Source organism: Phascolarctos cinereus, unplaced genomic scaffold (genome assembly GCF_003287225.1).
Source record: "Phascolarctos cinereus isolate Bilbo 61053 unplaced genomic scaffold, phaCin_HiC Scaffold_4;HRSCAF=312, whole genome shotgun sequence".
NCBI classification, from domain to species: Eukaryota; Metazoa; Chordata; class Mammalia; order Diprotodontia; family Phascolarctidae; genus Phascolarctos; species Phascolarctos cinereus.
Genome location: NW_027555847.1, coordinates 571874154 through 571900490, shown reverse-complemented (window position 1 = coordinate 571900490; position 26337 = coordinate 571874154). Strand labels below are relative to the sequence as shown.

The following is a 26337-nucleotide window of genomic DNA, read 5'->3' as shown; positions in this document are numbered from 1 at the left end:
TATTTTCCAGTAGTTTTTGTTTTATTTATAATATTGTTTTTTAATTCATGCTCCATTTTTTTTCTGGCAAATTGGTGCTTTTCTTTGAGTCTGCTTTTAGATGATGTAGAATTTTTCTCTTCTGGGTTTGTGTCTTGGTCATACTGACTCCATAATATTTCTTTATCCTCAATTTTTTTTCTGTTTACTCTTTCTCCTCTTCCCCACCCTGGAAATTTACTTCCTGAATTGAGACTTTGTGTCAGAGACAACCTTTTCATATTTATGGAAGGAATAGGAAGAGCTTGTCTGGTCACAATTTGTAATATCTGGAATCTGTGTAATGACCACTGTATCTTTCAAGGTCTTGCCTCTGGAGCTGTGCTGATGTGGTCTGATCTAAGCTATTCCCTGATAGTTGCCTTCTTACTCAAAGCCCAGCAGGCTGGATTCCCAAGCTCAAATTCAGGGTCATAATGACCCTGGTGCAGGCTTCTGTCTCCCCACTCTTAGTACACAGCCGCAGGCTTTAGACTCTCTAGGGTTGCTGATCCCTGAACTAGGCTTTTGTGAGCTGTATTTCTGGTCCTGACTTTTCTGGCTGGACTCCTTTCCTAATCACCAAAAGCTTATGGATGACTCTTTATGTGGACGTGGGCTGGAAAAATATGCTCCTACTGTAGGTTCTCCTTAGGTTTCTAGATCACTAATAGCCTAGTATTCTCTCTTTCTTTTTTAATGCTTGTTGGAGTAGTTGTGATAGATCTATATTGCTCTAATTCCATTCATTCTACCATCTTGAGGAGCTCCAAAGTTTACCTTCTAAAACAATGATTCTTTTAGCTCTCTGATTGAAATGCCATGTATTTGTTGACTAAGTTGGGTTTTGGGGGGAATTTCTCATTTTCCAAAACAAAACTCAAATTTTTTACAGCAAAAATATGAATTGACACAATCTACTCCAAAATACTGACATATAATAAAAGAGAAACCAAAAATCATTATGCAGTTTTTTACAAGGGGAATAATAGCATCCAGTATTATAGCACCCAGAGCCAATGAGATATGTATAAAGCACTTAGCACAGTGGTTAGTCTTCCCATCACCCTGTGTGTTTCTCAATTAGAAAACACCTATTGGTAGCATTCTTTTTACTAAGTGAATTATTTGCAGATTAGATTTGGAATAAACAAGATATGAAATTTTTTTTTTGCTTTGTATTACATTTATATTGTAAAAAGATTGTACTGCAGATTTGTACTACAAATTTACCTAAATTTGGTTCACAATAGAGAATTCAACTACTGTTGAGGAATAGTAACTTCAAGAATGTTTTCTTCTAAAGTAATTAAAATATCCATCTGTCTGAGCCAGAGACGCCACTGCTAGTTATATGGCCTAAGAAGGTCTAACGGTCTCATATACACCAAAAATTTCACTAGCACCTTTTAGAGTATCAAAGAAATAGAACTGACTAGTCCAAACTAATTTTAAGGAGTTGTTTGAATAAGATTTTGCATCTCTTGTGCTAAACTGTTTATTTGCCTTCCAATTCTTTCCTCAGGAGGTTTTTTTTTTCCTTTTCCGTATTTTCCACTACAGTTAGTGTTTTATTTATAATATTGTCTTGTAACTCTTGCTCTGCTTTTTTCCAGGAATTCCAGTAGGACTTGTGTCACATTTGTGCTGTTCTTTAAGTCTTTACCCTTTTATTGGGAAATGGCTAAGCCAATTTTAATAGAACATGTATGTGATAGAATATTACTGAATTGTAAAAAATATTGATATGAAAAATTCAGAGAAGAAAGGGAAGACTTTTATGTATTAATGCAACATGAGATCAGTAAACAGTGCAAAGAAAATTACATGCATAATGACTACGACAATGTAAATGGAAAAAAAAACCAAATAAAGCCAAACCTCGAAATGGAATGCTGCATAATTATTACCCTGCCTGGTTCCAGAGAAAAGCTGACAAAATGCAATTCACTCTCCTTTATATAGAGAAGAAAGGCTATTGGTTTGAAACAATGTGTATATAGCCAGATATGGTCAAAAATGGGTTGTTCAATTTTTGTTAAAAGCCAAATTGCTTTTTTCTCTTTTTAAAATCTGTGTTAAAGAGCAGAGTCAAGATAGCACAGTAAGAGGAAGCAGTGAAGCCTACCTTCTTACTACACTTTCTTTAGAAAGATCTAGAAAATTCCAAACCAAATACTGATTGGGAAGTCACAAAAAAAAAAAGTTACAGTGACTTATTTTTCAGCCCAGGGAGGCTTGGAGAGACAAGAGAGATTAGGGTCTTTCCAGGAGCATGGAGCATTTTTAGCACCTCGGGACTGAAAGAAGGCACCAAGGCAGGAAGCACTGAGGCAGAAAGAGAACTTTTGATAAAGTACAGGACACTCTTTTCTATTAAAAACACTCGAAAGTATAGGAATAAATGGATTTTTTTCTTAAATTGATAAAAGGCATTTATCTAAAACCATCAGCAAGCATTATTTGTAATGGAGATAAGTTAGAAGCCTTTCCGGTAAGATCAGATGTGAAACAAGGATGCCCATTGTCACCAATATTATTCAATTGGAATTGAATTGGAAACCTAGCAATAGCAATAAGAGAAGAAAAATAAATAGAAGGAATCAGAATAGGGACTGAGGTAATAAAACTATCTCTTTTTGCAGATGATATGATAATATACTTGGACAATGCCAAAGATTCAACTAAAAAGTTAGTGGAAACAACAATTTTTGCAGATGATAAGGTAAATCCACATAAATCATCGGCATTCCTATATATCACAAATAAAACACTGCAAGAAGAGATAGTAAAAGATACCCCATTTAAAATAACTCTAGGCAGGGCAGAGCCAAGATGGTGGAGTGAAAGCAGTGACTTCCTTGAGCTATCCCCCAAACCCCTCCAAATACTCATAAAAAATGGCTCTAAACAAATGCTGAAGCAGCAGAACCCACAAAAAGACAGAGTGAAACAAATTTCCAGCCCAAGACAACCTGGATGATTGATCAGAAAGGTGTATCGCACCGGGCTGGGAGCGCAGCGCAGAGTGGGCGCGCAGGCCGCAGCAAACCTGGAGCAGGCCTCAGAGGACTGAATCTCAGGCAGCTGTGGAGGTTTCCAGACTCCTCAATCCACAAATGCCAAAGACAACTTAGAAGGTTAGTGGGAAAAGTCTGTTTCTGTCGGTGGTCAGAGAGGAAGGCAGGGTCTTAGCTCCATTCCCCAAGAGCTTGGCCCTGGGGGGGGGGGCAGCTGCTTCCCGAGCTTCTGGCCCACAGACTGAGGGGGAATCCAGTGGCTGATCAGAGAGGGAGTGCAGGGATCTCTTTGCCAGTGCTGAGGCAGGAATCTCTTGCTTTGCCCGTGTGTGGATCTGGGTCAGAGTTCTGGGCAGTGGTGCTGGGGTGAGGAGGAGCGCTGGCTTGGTGGAGCTTGTAGTGGCTATAGAGAGGAACCCCTCCTCACAGTTACAGGACAGAAAGGAATACTTGTGGTTACAGGCCAGGAAAGGAGTAAACACCTCGCCCCTTATCATACCACCTTGGAAGAACTGAAAATTTACAGGTCCCTACAGGTATCTCTGAAAACAGCTACACAAACCCCTGAATTGGCTGGGATCATGAGCACACAGCGCAAAAAGAGTCAGACTATATTATCTTACTTTGGTGAAAAAGAAGATCAAAATATACAACCAGAAGAAGACAACAAAATCAAAGCTCCTACATCCAAAGCCTCCAAGAAAAATATGAATCAGTCCCAGGCCTTGGAAGAGCTCAAAAGGGATTTTGAGAAGCAAGTAAGGGAAGGAGAGGAAAAACTGGGAAGAGAAATGAGAGTGATGCAAGAAAATCATGAAAAACAAGTCAACAGCTTGCTAAAGGAAGCCCAAAAAAATGCTGAAGAAAATAACACCTTAAAAAACAGTCTAACCCAAATGGCAAAAGATGTCCAAAAAGCCAATGAGGAGAAAAATGCCCTAAAAAGAAAAATTGGCCAAATGGAAAAGGAAGTCCAAAAGATTACTGAAGAAAATACTTCCTTAAAAATTAGAATAGAGCAATTGGAAGACAGTGACTTTATGAGAAATCAAGACTGTAAAACAAATCCAAAAGAATGAAAAATTAGAAAACAATGTGAAATACCTCATTGGAAAAACAACTGATCTGGAAAATAGATCCAGGACAGAGAATTTAAAAATTATTGGGCTATCTGAAAGCCATGATCAAAAAAGGAGCCTAGACATCATCTTTCAAGAAATTATCAAGGAAAACTGCCCTGATATTTTAGAACCAGAGGGCAAAACAGAAATTGAAAGAATCCACAGATCTCTTCCTGAAAGAGATCCTCAAAGGAAAACTCCTAGGAATATTGTAGCCAAATTCCAGAGTTCCCAGGTCAAGGAGAAAATATTACAAGCTGCCAGAAGGAAACAATTCAAGTACTGTGGGAACACAATCAGGATAACACAAGATTTAGCAGCTTCTACATTAAAGGACCGCAGGGCATGGAATATAATATTCTGGAGGGCAAAGGAGATAGGATTACAACCAAGACTCACCTACCCAGCAAAACTGAGTATAATCCTTTAGGGGAAAAAATGGTCATTCAGTGAAATAGAGGACTTTCAAGCATTCCAGTGGAACATGAAGAGGTAAACAAGAAAGAGAAATCATAAGAGACTTATTAAGATTGAACTGTTTACATTCCTGCATGGAAAGATGATATTTGTAACTCATGAGAACTTTGTCAGTATTAGGGTAGTTGAAGGAAAAAAATTCTATGTATGTATATATAGATAGATAGAGGGCACAGGGTGAGTTGAAGACTAAGGGGTAATATCTGGAGAATAAAATTAAGGGATGAGAGAGGATGATACTTGGAGAAGAAAGGGAGAGGTAGAATGGGGTAAATTATCTCACAAAAAAAAACAGAAAAGAAAAGTCTCTCACAGTGGAGGGGAAACAGGGGAAGGTGAGAGGGAATGAGGGCATCTTATTCTCATAGGATTTGGCTTAAGGAGAGAATAACATACACATTCAATTGGGTATGGAAATCTGTTTTACCCTACAGGAAAATAGGTGGAGAAGGGGACAAGAGAGCAGGGGGATGATAGAGAGGAGGGCAGATTGGGAAAGAGGGCAATTAGAAGCAAATACTTCTGAGGAGGGACAGGGTCAAAAGAAAGAATAGAATAAATGGGAGGGCAGGATAGGATTAAGGGAAATAGAGTTAGTTTTTCACAACATGTCTACTAAGGAAGTGTTTTGCATAACTGCACATGTACAACCTATATTGAGTTGCTTGCCTTTTTAATGAGGGTGGATGGGGAGGGAGGAAGGGAGAAAATTTGGAACTCAAAGTTTTAAAAGCACATGTTTTAAAAAAATGTTTTCACATGCAACTGGGAAATAAGAAATACAAGAAATGGGGTACAGAAGTCTATCCTGCTCTACAGGAAAATAGAAGGGGAAGGGGATAAGAGAAGGGAGGGGGGAGAGACAGAAGAGAAGGCAGACCAGGGGAAGGGGTATTCAGAATGCATGCCATCTTGGGGTGGGGGAGGGGTGAGAAATTTGGAACTCAAAAACTTGTGGAAGTGAATATTGAAAACTAAAAATAAATAAATTTATATTTTAAAAAAATAAATAAAATAACTGTATACAGTGTAAAATACCTGGTAGTACACCTGCCAAAATGTACCCAGAAACTATATAAACAAAATTATTAAAAAAACCCCTTTTTATACAAGTAAAATTATATTTAACTGGAGAAATATTAGTTGTTCATGGATAGACAGGGTCAATGTAATAAAAATGACAATTTTACCTAAATTAATTTATATATTCAATGCCATCCCAATTCAATTACCCAAAAATTATTTTACTGAAGTAGAAAAAATAACAAAATTCATCTGGAAGAACAAAAAGTCAAGAATACCAAAGGAACTAATGAAACAAAAATAAAGGAAGGAGGTTTAGTAGTACCAGATCTTAAACTATATTATAAGGCAATAATTATCAAAACTATCTGGTATTGACGAAGAAATAGAAAGGTAGATCAATACAACTGAGTAGACATAATACAATTTACAGTGACAAATAAACATAATAACCTTGTATGTGACAAGTGTGAAGACTTAAGTTTTTGGGATAAGAATTCATTATTTGGCAAAAATTGTTGCGAAAATTGGAAAGCAGTATGGCAGAAACTGGGCATAGATCAATATCTCACACCATTTACCGAAATAAGGTCAAAATGGATACATGACCTAGATATAGAGATTTTAAAAGATTTTAAATTAGAACACGGAACATATTATCAGACTTATGGACAGTTGAACAATTTATGAACAAGAGAGAGAGCAATGTTAAACGTAAAATGGATAATTTTGATTACATTAAATTAAAAAGATTTTATACAAATAAACATCATAAAGATCAGAAGGCAAGCAAAAAATTAGGGGAAAACTTTTATAGACAGTTTCTCAGATGAAGGTCTCATATGTCAAATATATACAGAACTTTGTTAAATCTATAAGAATATGAGTCATTCCCCAATTGATAAATGGTCAAAGGATATGAACAGGCAGTTTTCCAATGAAGAAATCAAAACAATTTATAGGCATATGAAAAAATCCTCTAAATCATTATTGATTAGAGACATGTAAATTAAAACAACCTTGAAATATCATTTTATACCTGTCAGATTGATTAAAATGATTGAAGTGGAAAGTGACAAATATTGGAGAGGATATGGAAAAATCAGGACAGTAATTCATTGTTGAAATTGGGAATTAATCCAATCATTTTGGAAAATAATCTGTGATTATGCCCAAATTGTTATTAAACTACCTATACCCTTCGACCTAGCAATATCACTACTAGGTCTATTTCCAGAGATGATTAGGGGAAAAGGAAAAGAACCTATATGTTCAAAAATGTTTATAGCAGCTCTCCTTGTGGTGGCAAAGAACTGAAATTGCAGGGATAACCATCGATTGGGCAATGGATGAATAAGTTGTAGCACATGGTTGTGATGGAATACTACTGTGTTATAAGAAATGATGAACTCACAGATCTTAGAAAAACATGGAAAGACTTGCACAAAATAATGAAGAGCAAAATGAGTAGAATCAAGAGAACATTGTATATAGTAACAGCATTATTATTTTAAGAATGACTTTGCACAAGTATGTCATCTTGACTATTAAAAATATCTAAATTAACTATAATGGACATATGAAAAAAGGCACTGTCTGCACACAGAGAAAGAAGTGATAACTAGAAGTTTGTGTAGAATAATTTTACTTGTGGTATGATTTTTTTTTTTGCTTTTTTGGTGAGGCAATCAGAGTTAAGTGACTTGCCCAGGGTCACACAGCTAGTAAGTGTCAAGTGTCTGAGGCCATGTTTGAACTCAAGTCCTCCTGACTCCAAGGCCAGAGCTCTATCCACTGCACCACCTAGCTGTCCCTAGAATAATTTTACATGTATATATATATATATATATATATATATATATACACCTATTTGTGTGCAATGACAACCATCTCTTGGGTGTGGGGGAGAGGCAAGGAAAAAAAAGAAAAAAAGAAATTTACATGATAACTTTATTACATATTTAAAAGGAATAGCAAGTTTTACATAATAGATTGCAGTTTTATGTGCAATCATATTTTTTATTATACTATATTATAGAAATGCTTGTTTTATTCTATAAATTAAAAATAAAATAAATTTAAGAGAAAAAAAAAGATCTCAGGGGATTCTTGAACTAGTATTGGGTAGAGGAACAAGTGCTATCTAGCAGCTCAAATCTGCCCTCAGAAACTTGCTAGCTGTGTGACCCTGGGCAGATCACTTCACCCTGTTTGCTTCAGTTGCCTCATCTGTAAAATGAGCTGGAGAAGGAAATGGCAGACCCCTCCAGTATCTTTACCAAGAAAACCCTAAATGGGGTCACAAATAGTCAGACACAACCACCACTACCACCTCATCTCGTATCATTCAGATGTCTTCTGTCACTTTCTCCTTTACCCCTGTTTCATATGCCCTTATTCCTTATCAAGGCCTGCCTCTCTAAGTCATCCCATTCTATACTGTCTCCTCCAGTAGACTGTCCTCTTTGTCATCCCCACTCTATCACTTATTTTCAACATCTCCCTGTTTACTGGCTCCTTCCCTTCTGCCTATAAACATGACTGTCTCTCCCATTCTATAAAAAAAAAAAATCCTGTTTGGTATTCAAAGTACTTCACAACCTAGGTATGCGTGCGCATGCATGCACACATACACACTCTCTCACACACATACTTTCTTTTTTTAATTTTTAAAAATTTGATCATTTTTTACAAATAATTTTTATTGAAATCTTCTGTTTCTTACATCATCTTAGTTATTTCTAATATTTCTTCCCTTTCCCCTTCCTTTCATATAACAAATAATAGTTTTTAGAGAGGAAATGTACAGTGTGTAACATCTGTGGACCTCCCACCTCCATAAAGGGTAGTCTGGAGGTATCCTGTCATATATCCACATTTGAATCCTGATTGATCTTTATAATTTTGTTACATTTACTTTTGATTTTTTTTGTGTATGTATATGAGGGTTTTTTTTGGCTCTGCTTACTTTATTCTGCGTTAGTTCATATAGATCTTTTCATGCTTCTACGTATTCATCACATACATCATTTTTTATAGTATGGTAATATTCCATTACATTGATGTACCACAATTTGTTTAGCCATTCCCTAATTGACAAGCATCTACTTTGTTTCCAATTCTTTCTTAGATATTACAAAAAAGTGGTGCTGTAAATATTTTGAAGTTTATGGGGCCTTCTTCCCACCTTAGTATTCTTATATCTTGTTCCCTACCCCGTACTCTTCAATCCAGTGCCCTGGTTGGGGCAGCTAGGTGGCACAGTGGATAGAGTACAGGCCCTTAAGTCAGGAGGAATTGAGTTCAAATCTGGCCTCAGACAAACACTTCACACTTACTAGCTGTGTGACCCTGGGCAAGTCACTTAACCCCAATTGCCCCCCCCAAAAAAAAATCCAGTGCCCTGGCCTCCTTGCTGTTCCAAGAATGGCATGCCATTTCTTGGCTCTAGTCATTTTCTCTGGCTGTCCTCCATTCCTGGAATGTTCTCCTTCCTTATCCTTCAAGTCCCAACTAAAATACCATTTTCTATAGATAGCCTTCCCCAACTCTTCTTAATTCTAATGTTTTCTTTCTTTTAATTATTTGTTTTTCCTATACATACCTTTTTCATACCTTTTTGTTTGTTTGTTGTATCTTCTATTATACTTCTCCTTATAGGTTCTCCTTGAGAACAGCAGCTGTCTTTTGTCTTTTTTGTATTCCTACCACTTAGCACAATGCCTGGCACATTGTTGTTGTTGTTGTTAATTTTTTTTTTCAGTTCTGTTGGACCCTTCATGGCCCTATTTGGGGTTTTCTTGGCAAAGATAGTGGAGTGATTTGCCATTTCCTTCTCCAACTCATTTTACAGATGAAGAAACTAAAGCAAACAGGGTTAAGTGATTTGCCCAAGGTCACACAGCTAGTGAAAGTCTGAGGCCAGATTTAAACTCAGGAAGATGAGTCTTCCTGACTCCAGGCCCGGCAATCTATCCACTGTGCCATCTACCTGCCCACCTGGCACATAGTAGATGTTGAATACATGTTTATAGGGGCAGCTAGGTGGCACAGTGGACAGAGCACCAGCCTGAAGTCAGGAGGACCTGAGTTCAAATCTGGCCTCAGACCAAATACTTGATACTTACTAGCTGTGTGACCCTGGGCAAATCACTTAACCCCAACTGCCTAAAAAAGAAAGAAAGAAAGAAAGAAAGAAAGAAAGAAAGAAAGAAAGAAAGAAAGAAAAAGAAAAGAATACATGTTTATTGAGTAATTGACAGTAGAGCCTGTTATGGTGACAGGAAAGTATAAACCACAAACACAGAAGCAGAAAATGACTCAAAAACATCTACAAGTAAAGCCTCAAAAAATGCAGCCTGAACACAAAACCAACAAGGATTACTAGAAAAGTTAAAGCAAGAGTTAAATACAGTTAAAAATTATTTTAAAACAGACAAAAATGGATCAGGAACTTTCAGAGATTAGGCCAAGGGGGCAGTGAACAGACTTCTTGAATCACACCACTTTAGGAGCACTAAAACCTTTTAGGCCCTCATCGCCTGAGCTGTGAAAGCAGCAGAAAGATATAGGAAGTCAGAAAGTAACTTCTTGAAAATTAAAGTGGGTCAGATGAAAGCTAATGACTCTATGAGACAACAAGAAATAATAAAAAATGTCAAAAGATTGAAAAAAATAGAAGAAAAAACAACAGACTTGGAAAACAAATGAAGATGGAATCATTTAAGAATCATTAAACTATTTTGATGCCATGAACAAAAAACTCCCTAGATATCACATTTCAAGAAATCATAAAAGAAAACTGCCCAAATATCTTAGAATCAGAGGGCAAAGTAGAAATTAAAAGAATACATCTGTCACCTCCTGAAAGAAACCCCAAAATAAAAACTCCCAGGAATATTTAGCCAAAATCTAGAGATTCTAAGGGAAAAAATACTGAAAATAGCCAATTATTTTTCAAATACCCAGGAGCCACAGTCAGGATCACATATAATTTAGCACTATAAAGGAGCAGAGAACTTGGAATATATTTAAGAAGCCAAAGTATCTAGGCTTACTACCAAGAATAATGTATCCAGCAAAACTGAGTATAATATTATGGGGTGGGAAATGGAATTTGAATGGAATAGAAGACTTTCAAACATTCCTGATGAAAAGGACAGAGCTGAGTAGAAAATTCAGCATACAAACATAGGAGTCAAGAAAAGCCATTAAAAAGGTAACTATGAATCTATAATTATAAGGAAATAAATAAGGTTAAATGGTTTACCTTCTTATTCAAGGAGGCGATACATGTGGCCCTTCAGAACTTCATTATCATCAGGAGTCTGTCATCTTATCATGATCAAAAGTCTAATTAGACAGAAGGATTGGGGGTGACTCTTTTATTTTGATGTTCTCAAAAGAAGAATGGAAAGGGTAGGGAATAGGAATATACTAGAAGAGAGGGGAAGGACAGGAAAAAAGGGGAAAATTATCTTAAATAAATGGAGTACACAAGTAGTTTATAAAACAAGAAGGGGGCAGTAAGGGAGAGCAAGTAATGAGTGAGCTTTCATATAAATTGGTTAAAGGAAGGAAGGCAGTACATACAGTCAGCTGGCAACAAAAATACTCTTATCCAACACAAAAACAGGAGGGAAAAGGATTAAAGGAAATGGAAGAGGAAGGAGGATAAATTAAGGGAGATATTAGTCAGAAGCAAACAAACCCTTAAAGGGTGGAGGACAAGAAAAAAAGAGAAAGAAAAGTATAACACAATAAAGTGGAGGGAAATACACAGTTAGCAATCATAATTGTGAATGTGAATTGTGAATAAAATGAAGAGGATAGCAGAATGGATTAGAAACTAGAATCCAACTTTATGTTTACAGGAAACATTTGAAACAGAAATACACAGAATTAAAATAAGGGACTAGATCAGAATCTATTATGTTTCAGCTGAAGTCAAAAAGGCAGAGGTAGCAATCATGATTTCAGATAAAGAAAAAGCAAAAGTAGACCTAAGTAAAAAAGACAAACAAGAAAGCAATATCAATACTAAACATATATTTACTAAATGGCAGAGCATCTACATTCTCAAAGGAAAAATTAAATGAGTTATAGGGAAAAATAAGATAGAAAAACTGTAATAGTGGGGGGCCTCAATTGACCCCCTTAGACCTAGAAAAATTTAACCAAAAAATAAATGAAGAACCTGAATAGAGTTTTAGAAAAGTCACATATGTGAGAACTCTGGAGAATATTGAATGGTAATAGAAAGGAGTATACTTATTTCTAAACTGCATATGGCGCATTCATAAAAACTGACCATATTTTAGGGCATAAACACCTCACAAATGCAGAAAAGCAAAAAATATCGAGTGCTTCTTTTACCAATCATAAAGATGAAAATTACATTCACTAAAGGAAGCAAAGATTTGAAATAAATTGGAAACTAAATGACAATACTGAAGAATGAGTGAATCAATGAACAAATCATAGAAACAATCAATGATTTCACTAAAGATAATGACTACAATGAGACAATATACCAAAACTGGTAGGATATAGCCAAAGCAGTACTTAGGGCAAAATTTATATCTTCTAAACACTCACATGAATAAAAGAGAGAAATATCAGATCAGTGTGTTGTTTGTTGTTCAGTCATAGCTGACTCTTCATGACTCATGGACCGTAGCACCCCATAGACATAGTTGTCAATGGAGTTTTATTGCCAAAGATACTGGAGTGATTTGTCATTTCCTTCCCAGGGGATCAGGGGAAACAGAGGTTAAATGACTTGCCCAGGGTAACACAGGTAGGATATCTTATAGGCTGTATTCAAACGCAGGTGTTTCAGATTCCAGACTTGGTGCTCTATCTACTGCACCACCCAGTGTATTGGGCATGCAACTAAAAACTCATAAAAATCAACAAATGAAAAACCCCTGATTAAACACCAAAATATTAATCTTGAAAATTGAAGTAGGGATAAACATAATTCAAAGTTTAAAAAAATTATTGAACTTATATATAAAACTAGAAACTATTTAAAAATATAATAACTAGGCTAATTTTATGTTAAAAAGAAAGAAGAAAACCAAATTAATAGTATCAGAAATTCAAAAAGGTGAATTCACAACCAATGAAAAAGAAATAAAAGCAATTATTTAAAAAATTTTTTTTTGGCTAGGCAATGGGGTTAAGTGACTTGCCCAGCATCACACAGCTAGTAAATGTTATGTGTCTGAGGCAAGATTTGAACTCAGGTCCTCCTGAATCCAGGGCCAGTGCTGTATCTGCTGCGCCACCTAGCTGCCCCCAATAAAAGCAATTATTAAGAAATCTCTTGCCAACTATATGCCAATAGAACTGACAATCTAAATGAAATGGAGGAATATTTATAAAAATGATTATTCAGATTAACTGAGTAGCAAATAGATTACATAAATGATGCTATCTTAGAAAAAGAAATTGATCAAGCCATAAATGAACTCTTAAAGGAAAAAATCTTAAGACCAGATGAATTGACAAGGAAATTTTGTCAAACATTTAAAAAACAATTCCAATATGAATAGCAACCATTTATATAGGGTCTACTATGTTCCAGGCAGTATGCCAAATGCTTTACAGTTATTATTCCATTTAATCCTCACAACAGCACTGCAAAGTAAGTGCTATTATTATCTTCATTTTATCAATGAGGAAAGTAAGGCAAACAGAGGGTAAATGACTTGCCCAGGGTTACATAGCTAGTGTCTGAGGCCACATTTGAACTCGGGCCTTCCTCACTCAAGGCTTAGTGCTCTACCCACTATACCTCCTAACTGCTCCAATACCACATAAACTTTTGGAAAAATAGGCTAAGAAAAGGTCCCAGATTCCTTCTATGAAACAAATATAGTCTTGACATGTAAACTAGTCAAAGCAGAGAAATGAAACTACAGACCAATTTACCTAATGAACATTGATGAAAAATTTTGAAATAAAATATTAGCAGAGAAATTATAGCAATATATCACAAAGATCATACACTATGACAAGGCTGGATTTATACCAGGAATGTGGGGCTAGTTCAGAAAACTATAAATATAATTGACCACATTAATAACAAAACCAACAAAAATAATATTATTTTAAATAACACAATAGGTACAGAATAAAATAATAGATGCAGAAAAAAGCTTTCCACAAAATAAAACGCCCATTCCTGATTAAAAAAAAAAAGCCTGAACATCTGATAACATAGAAATAACTAGAGTTTTCCTTAAAATGATAAGTAATATTTATCTAAAACCAAGAACCAGTATTAGCTTAATGGGGATAAGCTAGAAGCCTTTCTACTAAGATCAAGAGTAAAGTAAGGATATCAATAATCACCATTACTATGCAATATTGTTCTTGAAATGCTAGTAGTAGCAATGAGACAAGGAAAAGAAATTGAAGGAATAAGCACAAGCAAAGAGGAAATAAAACTACCACTTTTTGTAGATGATAAGATGTTTTACTTAGAGAACCTGGGAGGATCAACTAAAAAACTAGTGGAAACAATGAACAAATTCAGCAAAATTGTCCACATAAATGATCAGCATTTCTGTATCTTACCAACAAAATACGGTAGGAAGAGATAAAAAGAAAAATTCTGCTTAAAATAACTAGAGACAGTATAAAATACTTGGGAGTCTACCTACCAAGATACACACAAGAACTATGTGAACACAATTACAAAACACTCTTTATATAGTACAGATCGAAATAACTGAAACTATTAATTGCTCATGGGTTAGCTGATCCAAAATAATAAAAATTATGATACTACCTAAATTAATTTACTTATTCATCATCATGCCAATCAAACTACCAAAGGATTACTTTGTAGAGCAAGAAAAATTAATAATATAATTCATCAGGGGGAATGAAAAGTCAAAACTATCAAGTGAATCAATGAAAAAAAAGTGAGAAAGGACCTAGCACTATCAGATATCAAACTATACTACAAAACCATAATCACTAAAACAGCTTGGTACTGGGTAAGAAATTGCATGGTTGATCAGTGAAACAGATTAGGTACTCCATTTTTCCCAAAGTAACTCCCTGGTGTCTTCCATGTGGATGTTGCCATCTTAGCAAACTGACAGTTCCTGCAAATATGCCAGATCCTTAATTTCATTATCAAGTCTTTAGCCTTAGGCCAAACTGACCAGGGTTAGTTTTCTGGGAGTTGCAATTCAATCAATCAATCAACAAGAATTTATTGAACACCTACTATGTGCCAGGTACTGTGCTAAGTGCTGGGGATACAAAGAGACAGTCTAATGCAATCTAATACAACATGCAAACAAATAGATACAAAATAAGCTATATAAAGTATAAACAGGAAATAATTAACAGAGGAAGGCATTGGAATTAAGAGAGCTTGGGGAAGGCTTCCTGCAGAAGGTGAGATTTTATTTAAGATTTAAAAGGAAGCCAGGGACAGCAGTAGTCAGAGAGGAGGTGGGAGAGCATTCCAGGCACAAGGGACAGTTAGAGAATGCCCAGAGACATGATGGAGTGTCTTTTTTTGTGGAACAGCCAAGAGGCCAGTATCACTGGATGGAAGAGTACAGGTTGGGGAGTAAGTTATAAGGAGACTGGTAAGGTAGGAGTAGGCTAAGTTATAAAGGGCTTTCTTTGAATGTCAAACAGGGCATTTTGCATTTGTTCTATAGGTAATAGGAAGCCACTAGAGATTTTATTGAATGGACGTGATTGGACCTATGCTTTAGGAAAATCACTTTAGTGGATGACTAGAGAATAGACTGTAGAAGGAAGAGACTTGAGGCACAGCTAGACCTACCAAGCAGGTACTACAATAATCCAGGAGTGATGTGATGAGGGCCTACACCAGAGTGAGGACAGTGTCAGAGAAGAGAAGGGGGTATATTAGAGAGATGTTTACAAAGGTGGAATTGATAGGCCTTGGCAACAGGTTGGATATGGCTGGAGTGAGAAATAGTGAAGAATCCAGGATGACTTCTAGGTCATGAGCTTAAGGAACTGAGAGGATAGCATTGTCCTCTAGAGTAATAGGAAAGGTAGAAGGAATGGAGGGAAGGCTAGGACATATTGAATTCTGATTTGGACATACTGAGTTTAAGATGTCTACTGGACATCTAACTGAAAGGCAGTTGGAGGTGTAAAATTGGGGGTCAGCAGAGAGATTAGGGCAGGATAGGTGGTTTGAAAATCACCATGGAGATGATAATTAAATCTATGAGTATAAAGGAAGAATAGAAGAGGACCCATGACAGAACTCCGAAGGACACTTATGGTCAAAGGGCATGATTTGAAGGAGAAACCAGCAAAGAAGACAGAAAAGGAGCATTCAGATAGTTAAGAGGAAAACCGGGAGAAAGTGATGTCCTGAAAACCTAGAGAGAAGAGAGTATCAAGGAGGTGAGAGTGATCAACAGTGCCAGAGGCTGCAGAGGGGTCAAGGAGAATGAAGGATTGAGAAAAGCCTATTGGATTTGGGAACTAAGAGATTGTTAGTAACTTTGAAGAGAGCAGTTTTGAGTTTTGGTGGAATGATAATGTCAGAAGCCAGATTATAAGGGGTTAAAGAAAAGAGTGAGAAGAGAGAAAATGGAGGCACTTATTTTAGAAAGCCTTTTCAAGAAGTTTTGCTACAAAGGGTAGAAGAGATATAGGTCAATAGTTGGTTTGGAAGGATCAAGTGAGGGGTTTTTTTCAGGATGGGGGAGACATAGGCATTTTTGTAGGCAGTAGGGAATGAGTGGGGAGATGGGGAGAGATTGAAAATAAGTGGAAAAGTGAGGATGACAGAGGGAGCAATCTGTTGGAAGAGATGGGATGGAATGGGATTACTTGAATAAGTAGAGGGTTAAGTCCTGGTCAGAAGGAAGGCCATTTCATCATGTGAGACATCCGAGGGTCTCAGGAGGTGGAAGATGCCTTGTGCTGGTAGAGACAGAAATGTTTGTTTTAGGGCAAATAAAAAATGACCAGTCTTACTCCTAGCGTCCTTTCCTCAGGGGTCACGCTCAGCTCAGCAAGAGATGGAAGGTTCAGGGCACTATGATGCACCTGTGGTCTTCCTTGTGGGAAATGATCTTTGCATTTGGAGTCCAGGCCTTTTACTTTTCATTTATTCCTGTTCTATCCAAGGTTACCAAGCATTCCAGCTTCTATATCTGATAACTTTTTTCATTCCTCCTCTTACTTGACCTCTCTCTGCAACTTTTGATACTATGGACTACTCACTTCTTCCTAGATATTTTCTCCTCTCTGGCTTTTCTTGACACTTCATTTTCCCAGTTCTCCTTATGGATCTGATCAGTCCTTCTCAATCTCCTTTGCAGGGCATCCATTTCCTTCCCTCTAGAACAGGTGCTCTCCAGGGCTCTATCTTAGGCCTTGCCTTCTCTTCCTATATCTTCTCCCTTGGTGATCTCATCTGCCATTATGTGTTCATCTAGCATGTCCATGCATATACCTCACAAATCTTTATATTCAGCCCTCATCTCTCTCCTAGGCTCTCACTAATTGCCTTTAGGGTGCTTCCATCACAATTTTTCATATGCATCTCAAACTCAATATATCTGAAACAGAACTTATTAGCTGTCTCCCTAAACATACTCCTCCTCCAAGCGTTCCTGTTTCTTTCAAGGCTACCTCCGTGCCTCCAGAATCACAGACTCAAAGTCGTACTCAGCCCTTCATTCTCCTTTGAACTCTTCCCCCCATCCTATATACAATCAATTACCAAATCCTGTTGATTCTTCACACCATCTCTTGCATATTCATATTCATATGACCACTGCCTTAGGTCTCTCATCATTGCTCATCTGGAAGATGGCAATTCCTTCCTCCTAATTGATCTTCCTGCTTCCAGTCTTTCCTGTCTCTGTCAACCTATCAAAATAAGCTTCCTAAAACATAGGTCTGACCAGGTCACTCTGCTGTTAAAGAGTACCTAGTGGCTGCCTAGTGTCTCCAAGATCAAATTCAATTTTTTTAGATTGGTGTTTATACACCAGTAGTCTGTGTTACAGCCAAACTTGTTATTTCCTGAGCTCATCATTACATTTCTTATCTAGGTGCCTTTGTTGATTTTCTTTTTTTTGGAATAGTCAACATTTATATAATTTTTTATATGATTTGTGTAACAACAGGTAGGTACTAAAAGTGTATTATTGATGTTTTATAGATGAGGAAATTAAAATTCACAGAGGAAAATGATCGCTCATAGTCTCATAGCTAGTTAGTATCATAGTAGGCAGGGGAGTCATAGCAAGATTGCATATAGTAGGGTATGATAGGAACACCATGGATCTCCCTCCCCCTGCCATATTGATTAGGCAGGTTTTGTTTTCTTTTTTTTCCTGAAAGGTTGAAGAATCTGTAACAGGCACGTGCTTTAATGGGCCAGGGGACAAAGGCTCAAGCCTCACCGGATCCCTTCACACAGATTCCTGATGGCTTCTGGCCATATTAACATTGCTTTCTGGTCTTCTAAGGGCATAAAAAGCCCACCTTATCTAGTTGTTTTTGCATAGGCTGGGGAATCTTCATAAAGGTCTGAGGAAAGGTGGTGGTCAAGCTAGTGGTAGTTGTTTGACTCACCCAGGACATTTTAACTCTTGTGTCTCTCTCAGAGTGCCTTTCTATTTTAGATAAGCTGGCTTGCCTTCTCTGTGAGTGATGGTTAACATTTGGTAGGAATAGCTGACTCTTTATCCACAGAGGTTTCTTCCCTAGATAGGGCTTCCTCCTAACAGAGCAGGTCTGGATCCTTAGTTGCTAGTGCTGTCTCCCTCCTCAAATTATCTTCTGTTTACTTATTTGTAGAAATGCCCTGTAGAATATAAACTCCTTGAGAGCAGGGATTATTCTTCTTTCTTCTTTATATCTCCTTTGCCAAGCACAGTGGATTTGCACTTAGTATTGACTTGCTTATTGGATGGAATTGAATTAAAGACGTAGCAGGCTCTACCAAGCTACAACAGTTTCAAGAATGGGTCTGATAAGTATTATCTTCTATGGACCATCCTAGCTGGCTAAGTTCAAAGAGGCTCACCAACAGTAGTTAGGAAATTTGGGTTGGTCAAGGGGAGGAGATTGGGAGCAGCACAGCAACTCATAAAACCATTAACATGGAGGGATTGTGGTCTGTATCAATGAAGGCAGTACTTGCACTGCTGAAATTACAAGCTTCCACTAAGGTACTCTAAGGCACAGGTTTTGTGTCTTCATTGTTGTTCAGTCATTTAGTTGTCTCTGACTCTGTGATCCCATGGACCATAGCACTCCAGGCCCTTCTATTCTTCACTATCTCCCAAAGTCTGTCAAGGTCATGTTTGTTGTTTCCATAGCACTCTCATCCTCCTCCTTTTGCCTTCAATCTTTTCCAACATCAGGGTCTTTGCCAATGAGTCTTGTCTTCTCGTTATGTGGCCAAAGTATTTAAGCATTAGCTTCAGTATTTTTCTTTCCAATGAATAGAATGAATTTCTTTTAAGTATTGACTAATTTGACCTTGCTGTCCAAGGGATTCTTAAAAGTCTTCTCTAGCAATACAAATCAAAAGAGCTGATTCTGCAGTGTTCAGTTTTCTAAAGTCATACACTGCTGCCAGAAAAACATAACTTTGACTACACAGACCTTTGTCAGCAAGGTGATGTCTCTGCTTCTTAGTGTGCTGCCCAGATTTGCCATAGCTTTTCTTCTAAGGAGCAAGTGTCTTTTAATTTTATGGCTGCACTCTCTATCTGCAGTGATCTTTGAGTCCAAGAATATAAAATCGGACACTGTTTCTATTTCTTTTCTCTCTACTTGCCAGGAAGTAATGGGACCAGTTGCCATAATCTTAGGGGGTTTTTTTATGTTAACCATCAAGTCAGCTTTTATACTGTCCTGTTTCACCTTCATCAAGAGGTCTCTTAATTCCTCACTTTCTGCCATTAAAGTGGTATCATCTGCATAGCTGAGATTGTAGATGTTTCTCCCAGCAACCTTAATTAACCTTAATTCCAGCTTTTGATTTGTCCAGCTTTCACTGTTATGAATTCTCCTTATCTATTTACAATAATGCTATTTTCAGTGGGAAAATCCTACTGGTTTAATTTTTATTTGTATGGTACCTAGCACAGTGCTCTAGATATGTGGTTATTTAATAAGAGTTGTTTGATAGTGATGTTTCCTCTGGTCATTATTCCTCTCCAGGGTTGGGGGACAGGAAAAGAAGAAACTTCGGAGAGAATAAAATGTTTTCATATATCAGTCAATTAGCATTTATTAAGTGTTTACTATATATATGCCAGATACTGTACTATAGTTGGCATAAGTGCCTGCTTTCTCCCTGGTTTATCTTTGTCTTTCCTTTTTGTTGAAGTATATGAACTGCTTTCTAGTACCTAAGGGATTTCTTCTAGAGATTTAACATATAACCGAATCTAAGAGTACTTCAACACTGTCCCCACCCTAGTTAGAAAGGATTCTTGAAAATACTGGTAGAGAGTTTAGGAAAAGGAAGTAAGACAAAGGTCACCAGCCTCTTTCAGTTTCACTGGGCTCTATGGTTTATGTAGAGTTATGAAAGAAGTTGAAAGGAATTCTCTCATTTTATAGTTAAAGAAGAGTTTAGATTGAGACAACCCTTCCCTCTCTGCATCGACCTCAGGAAAAAAAGTTCAAAAGGCAGACTCACGTCCTTAAGGGCTTTTCTTGTGAACTTCCAGTGTGGCTGAAATCACCTAAAGCTATGAGTTTTTCCCAGAACTGAAATCCTAGCAGCTGTAATAGGAGTTTAGCTGGCAAAGGAGCCATATTTTAGTAGAAGACCAGCAGAGACCAGCAGCTGCTCAGACATGATCATGCCTACTTAGAGTGGAGATCCTTGTAAAGAGCAACAGAGAGCAGCATCATTATCACCAGAAGTTGAGAGCAGTTCTGAATCATGAAAGGTATAAGATGTCCTGGTCATGCATGTTGTGTAGAGAGGGTGGCCATAAGCTTTGTGCATATTCCCTCCCCCACTTCTACTGTGGTAATTTGTGGAATAGTATGCCCCTATCTAGGCACAAAATTAGAACCATGTACCTTAGGGTACATTGCAAATCAATAAGGAGGGCATGGGCTTCTTGCTAGGCCAAAGTTCCTTGGTATATTTTTCCACTTGGGTTCATTTACTACCACAAGATTGTAGACTAAGGAGGTCTAGCGCAGAGTTCATGTTCATAAGGTAGGTGGGCAGGGGCAGGAAGTTAATATATATCTAGATTCTGTAAAAATATATAAAAGCTACCTGTTCAAATATAAGGTGATGGCTGGGTAAATGCCATATTCTCAGTATTCCTGCATTGAAATTCAAGGAAGTAAAGAGTAAGCATCTAGAGATGAAGTGGGCAGTTTGCTCTTGCTAAAAGTAACCCCATGTATCTAATCCAACTCTGAGTAATCCATTGCTAAAGAGAAACACCCTCATTACCTTTTTGGGAAATAGATCAGTTCCAGAGCCAGTTTTCAGATTAGGTGCCCCAATTAGGCAGGCTTGCCTAATTCAGCACCTACCCTATTCCTCATGGCTGAGTCAAAAATAAACCCAACCCCAAGGGTGAGAGAGGTATTCTCTGAGTGTTATATAACTGATGATGTTTGGCGTAATTTATTCATCAAATTGTTGGGTGCGTCCTACATAGAAGATATTGTGAGGCAGCAAGGTGACGCAATGGATAGAGCACCGGCTCTGGAGTCAGGAGGACCTGAGTTCAAATCGCACCTCAGACACTTAATACTTACTAGCTGTGTGACCTTGGGCAAGTCACTTAACCTCATTGCCTAGCCAAAAAACAAAAAGCAAACAAAAAAAGATATTGTGCTAGGACACTGAGGGGATATGAAGATTAAAAAAAACAACAACAGTTTTTGTCCACATTGTGTTAGAGTTCCATGGGGAACACTCAAGGAAGTCCTTACTGATCTTTAGTTATTGTCTTTCATTCTCAAAGAGGACCAAAATCATATCATTATGCTAGAGTCAAGTTGCAGTGTGTCCAACTGTGGTTAGCCAGAATAATACAAATTTGGAATGCTCTACCACAGGTTGAGCACAAATGGTACATGTAAACATTTAGGGTGGATTCTCTAAATTTGTACATCGTGCATTTCTTTTGAGTTACTTCAATTCTGCTTTGCTCATAGAACATGGCACCTTCTTTGATGAGGGCACACCATGCTAGCTCCTTTGCCAGCATCTCCCATGTCATTCAATCAATTCCAAAGTTCTTCTTGCTGTATGACCTAGGACTAACCACTTAAGGCCAATCCATAATCCTCCCTGTACCTCCTTTTTTTCAACTGTTAAATGTGATCAATACTTAACTCTAGATAATATCTTTAAAGTATTTTGCTTTCCTTCAATTAAACATTCTAAGAAATAGCATATAAATGAGTGGTCACAATCACTACTTATGATCTGCTACCACCTAAAAAGTGACTGATTAAATATTATGAAACTATATCATGACATAACCCCCAGTTTTCTGCTTTGGATTGCTATGTTTTATGCTTACAGTAACTACTTTCTGTCCAGTTTATTGAGAACAGAAACATATCAGAATCGAGGAGCAAAATCCATCAGGTATTTTGCCCAGTTGGTCAACTAACATTTATTAAATGACTATTATATGCCAGGCACTGTGCTAAGCAATGGAAATGCAAATAAAAGCAAGTCTTTGCCCTCTAGGAACTCATACGGTTGTAATGGTGGTGGTGCTGAGAGGAGACAATATGCAAACCAGATATAAATGACAAACTGAGAGTCCTCTCAGAAGGAAGGCAATATAATTAAGGAAGACTGGAAAGGTTTCTTGTAGAAGGTGGGACGTTAGCTGAAACTTGAAGGAAGCCAGGGAAGCTCTTGTCGCCATGAAGACTATCTATTATGGATACTTAAACTTTAGGATTGTATTTTCATACTTGTTCTCCTAGAGAAAGAAGGGAGGAAGAGAGCTTGAGAAACTCTATCCTCTCAGACTATTTAGATGATTTGAGATGAACTAAGAAACCTTTTGTTGTATCAGCCCAGAAATTCCTATGCTCACTTTAATTCTTTTTAATTCTAAGTATAGCCATCAGTAATATTTTTCTGGTTTGTAAAATGTATTCTGGACCTCCGTTTGGAAGATACTATGTAGGTTTAAAGCATCTTAATTTAATTTTGGATATTTTGTACATAATTTGTAGAGTGATTATTTGGTTAAAAATATATTTTTTAAAAAATATACTAAGCTCCATTCTCTGCTCTTTCAATAGTGGACAATTGCAGAGTAAAACACTTTTAGGTTTACTCTAATTAAATTCAATATTTCATTCTTATCAATATTTACACTAAATAAAATAACAATTGTGTGTTTATATACTGTACTTCTTTACATAGAAGCATGTGAAAAACTTGCTTTAATGGGCTTCTCTCTCAAGAATCCCCTATCTGGTAGTCAGTCATCTTCTTACAAAAAGAGGTGAACATTAAAAATGAAAACAACAGAAGTCAAACCTGATTGTAATTGGGCATAATAAATTTATCTACTAAACTACCACATGGTTATATTTCTGTAAGGCAAATAAATAATAAAGCAAAATAAGCCTATGTAGTTCACTAAATTTTTACTACAGCCAGTTCAGCCAGTACTTTAAAATAAATTCTTAACTGTATATTTGCTCAAATGGTTTTCCTTTTCTTCGAGAATTGCTATTGGCATTAATTTCCCTAGATCTGAAAGTATGATCCATTTGTGTTATTACAAGCCTTACATCCTTCTTTTGAATCACAAGAGCTGGAAGGGGCCAGAGAGTTTATGTTTCAATCTGCCACCCAAAGGAGGTGTCCTTACTACAATATTGCTACAATATAGATGATTATTCTGTCCAGTCTTTGCCTATGTTTTCCTATGTTAAAGCTATTAAAATTCATTCTCTTCTGAAACAAACACCAAGCACAGCCATTTTTAGTATCAGAGAAACTCACTTTTCTGATCCAGTAAGATTGCAATTACAATCCTCTCGCTTTAATGCAGAGCCGGTGAATGTCCTTTGCTCGAAAATGGGAGTACGCTTTAGCACACTTTCCTTTATTAACTTAGAAATAATCTTCTCTCTTTGGATAAAAGTAAATAAATTATCCTCTGATTCCCAGCTGTGCTTGAATGGATCACGGTAAGAAGTGGTCAGGATTAAATCTGCTGGAGTCAACAGCAGTCCTGGAAATCAAACGAGGAATTGGCGTCCACTTAAAAGTCATGTCCCAAGTAGAGAAACAACGGAACACTCTGCTTGCAGCTGTGCTGGGGGATCAATTTAGTTAATGAGAAACGGCGAGTAGCCGCGCAATGGTTGGAGTTACACAGCAGCTTCTCATCACAGGAAAACAGTAAGTGCGCTCCTTTGCAACAGTTACTGCACTTATCTGGGAAGCAGAGAAGAAAAGGAAGGTTTACTTATTTATAAGAGTTCTCCTATGAGAAGTTAACCCCAGGGTAAAGCTAATGAGGGTTGTGGAGAAAAGAAAAGAAAAAAAAAAGTCAGCCTCCTGGCTGTCGAGGGATCGGATTAGTTAAATAAGCAGTAAGACCCCCAAACTTAAGTCTTGGCATCATCGATATATACTACTGGATGCATGACCTGTGAGCCTATTTCCTGCTCTCTGCTTTTCGGAACTTTATGAAATCGTCGGTCTTTTAAGCCATGTTGATCCCCCCCCCCCATACTGCCATGAAAACTAGCTATTATGGATACTGGATGTTTAGGAGTGACTTATCTTCATACCTGTTCTCCTAGAGGAAGGAGAGAGGGAGAAGAGAGCAAGAAAGATTCTATACTCTAAGACTGTTAGAATACAGAATCAGACTTACTTATTTAGATTCTAAGTTAGAAGCTGTGGGCACTGCTAAGGTCTTCCCTAGGTCCAAGTACAAAACCGTCCACTATGCTGTAGTGCCTATATGCCAGCTATGTGGAACTATCAGGTTGAGTGGTTGAATTTCTCTATTTTCATCTAATTTTTTTATAGTTAAATAAACAAATTTTTTCTTGTTGAATTTTTTTAAGATACAGGAATCCCATTTTATTATGTTTTTATGTGAAAGTATTTTTATTTTGTATTTTTTAATTTGAAAAAGTGAACAGTGGCATAATCTTGGAACTTTGTTGTAACAATTAAGTTCATGAAATTTTAGAGCTGAAAAGGAACTTTTTCATTTTACAGCTTAGGAAATTTGGGCCCACAGAGGTTAAATGACTTGCCCAAAGCAACATAATATATTTAAGGCAGAGATAGGCTAGGACCCATTCCTCCTGACTCTTACTTTTTTCCTTTATAACACATTTCGAGGAAAATTTATGAGATAAATTTCACAGAAGCCTTCCATCACTGAAAATGAAAAGTCTATCATGTATATTTCATCATTTATGAAACATTTCTTTTGTGGCCTGCATGTGGTTTCAACATTCATCAATAAATTCATAGTAACCTTAAATATTCTATTATTTGCTGTTCAAAGTAGTGATTAAGGATATATGTGTCAATTTCACACAAATTATGAAACATCCTGAAATACAATAAATCATTGGAATATAAATGACTTACTATTATAATGAGTAGGAAATAGGTAGCATGGTTTATAGCCAATATTTGGTCTAGTACCATGAATAGTAAAAAATGTTTTCCTATTTATATGTCAGATTGAGTGAAACACACTTCCTGAAACATACTTCTATGGAGGAAGAAATCAATGCATGTTTAATATGACAGCCATATTTTTTTCAGGTGGTTTTAGAAATACTGGGGGTCTTTTTGGTTTCTTTGGTTGGGGAGGCAGGGGACAGAGAGGTGGAACATTTGCTATGAAGAACAGGAAATCAGATTTTATATTTCCTCTTACGGGCATCCACTATATTGACTGAATTATTTGTTTATAATATATGTATTTGCCTGGATAAGACTATTAGGGTAAAAAAAAATCTATATGCTTATTACAACACTGTTTTCTTTTTACTAACCATCCTCCCATGTAGCCCTCATCTCATCCCATTCCCTACTTCCAGTTCATGAACTATAATCAGCCGAACTACCAAAACAATTTTATAGTCTGGGAAATTGAGACCCAGAGAAGTGAATTGACTTGTCCAAGGCCACGTAATTGGCTAGTTCTACAGACAAAGCTAGCATAGGCAATTCTTTATTATTTTTCAGTATTGATTTGGACAAAAGATAAAAAAGCAATTTGCCTGGTTTCTTACCTCTATTAATCTGGTCATTTCTTCAGCTTGTAATGATCCACTTTCCTCAGTCCTGCTAGAGGATGGTGCTGATGTAACAATGGCTCCCTAGGGACTTTGGTAGGTCTTTGGAGTTTTAATTATTTACACTGTAGTGTACAAGGTATTTTCTGAGGGATGGAGAAGATCAGTGGGTTGGCTCCCTGTACTCTTTTCCTTAGGAAAATATACAAGTTGGGGTTTCCTTTCTCTGTCCAGAGTCACTGAGAGTTTTTGAGAAGGTTATTTAGAATTCCTGGCTCTCTCTAGCCCTGGAAGAAGTAGCCTGAGAGCTCAGAATTCTGTTCCCATATTCAGGCCATTTATGACTCTTAGACTGCTCATTATCCATGGAGCATAGGAAAATAAGAGGAGAGTGT

At 37.0% G+C, this 26337-nt stretch overlaps 1 protein-coding gene across 1 annotated transcript in view; it reads right to left on the bottom strand.

Annotated features, from left to right (window-relative positions):
• Positions 1-26257, bottom strand: part of FAM217A (family with sequence similarity 217 member A) — a 58377-nt gene extending 32120 nt beyond the window's left edge. Inside the window, exons 1-2 of the mRNA XM_078153631.1 lie at positions 25940-26257; positions 23670-24107 (exon numbers count right to left, since the gene is read on the bottom strand). The gene's annotated coding sequence lies outside the window, so the exon portion shown is untranslated. The remainder of the gene's footprint in view (positions 1-23669; positions 24108-25939) is intronic.
• Positions 26258-26337: the final 80 nt, after the last annotated feature.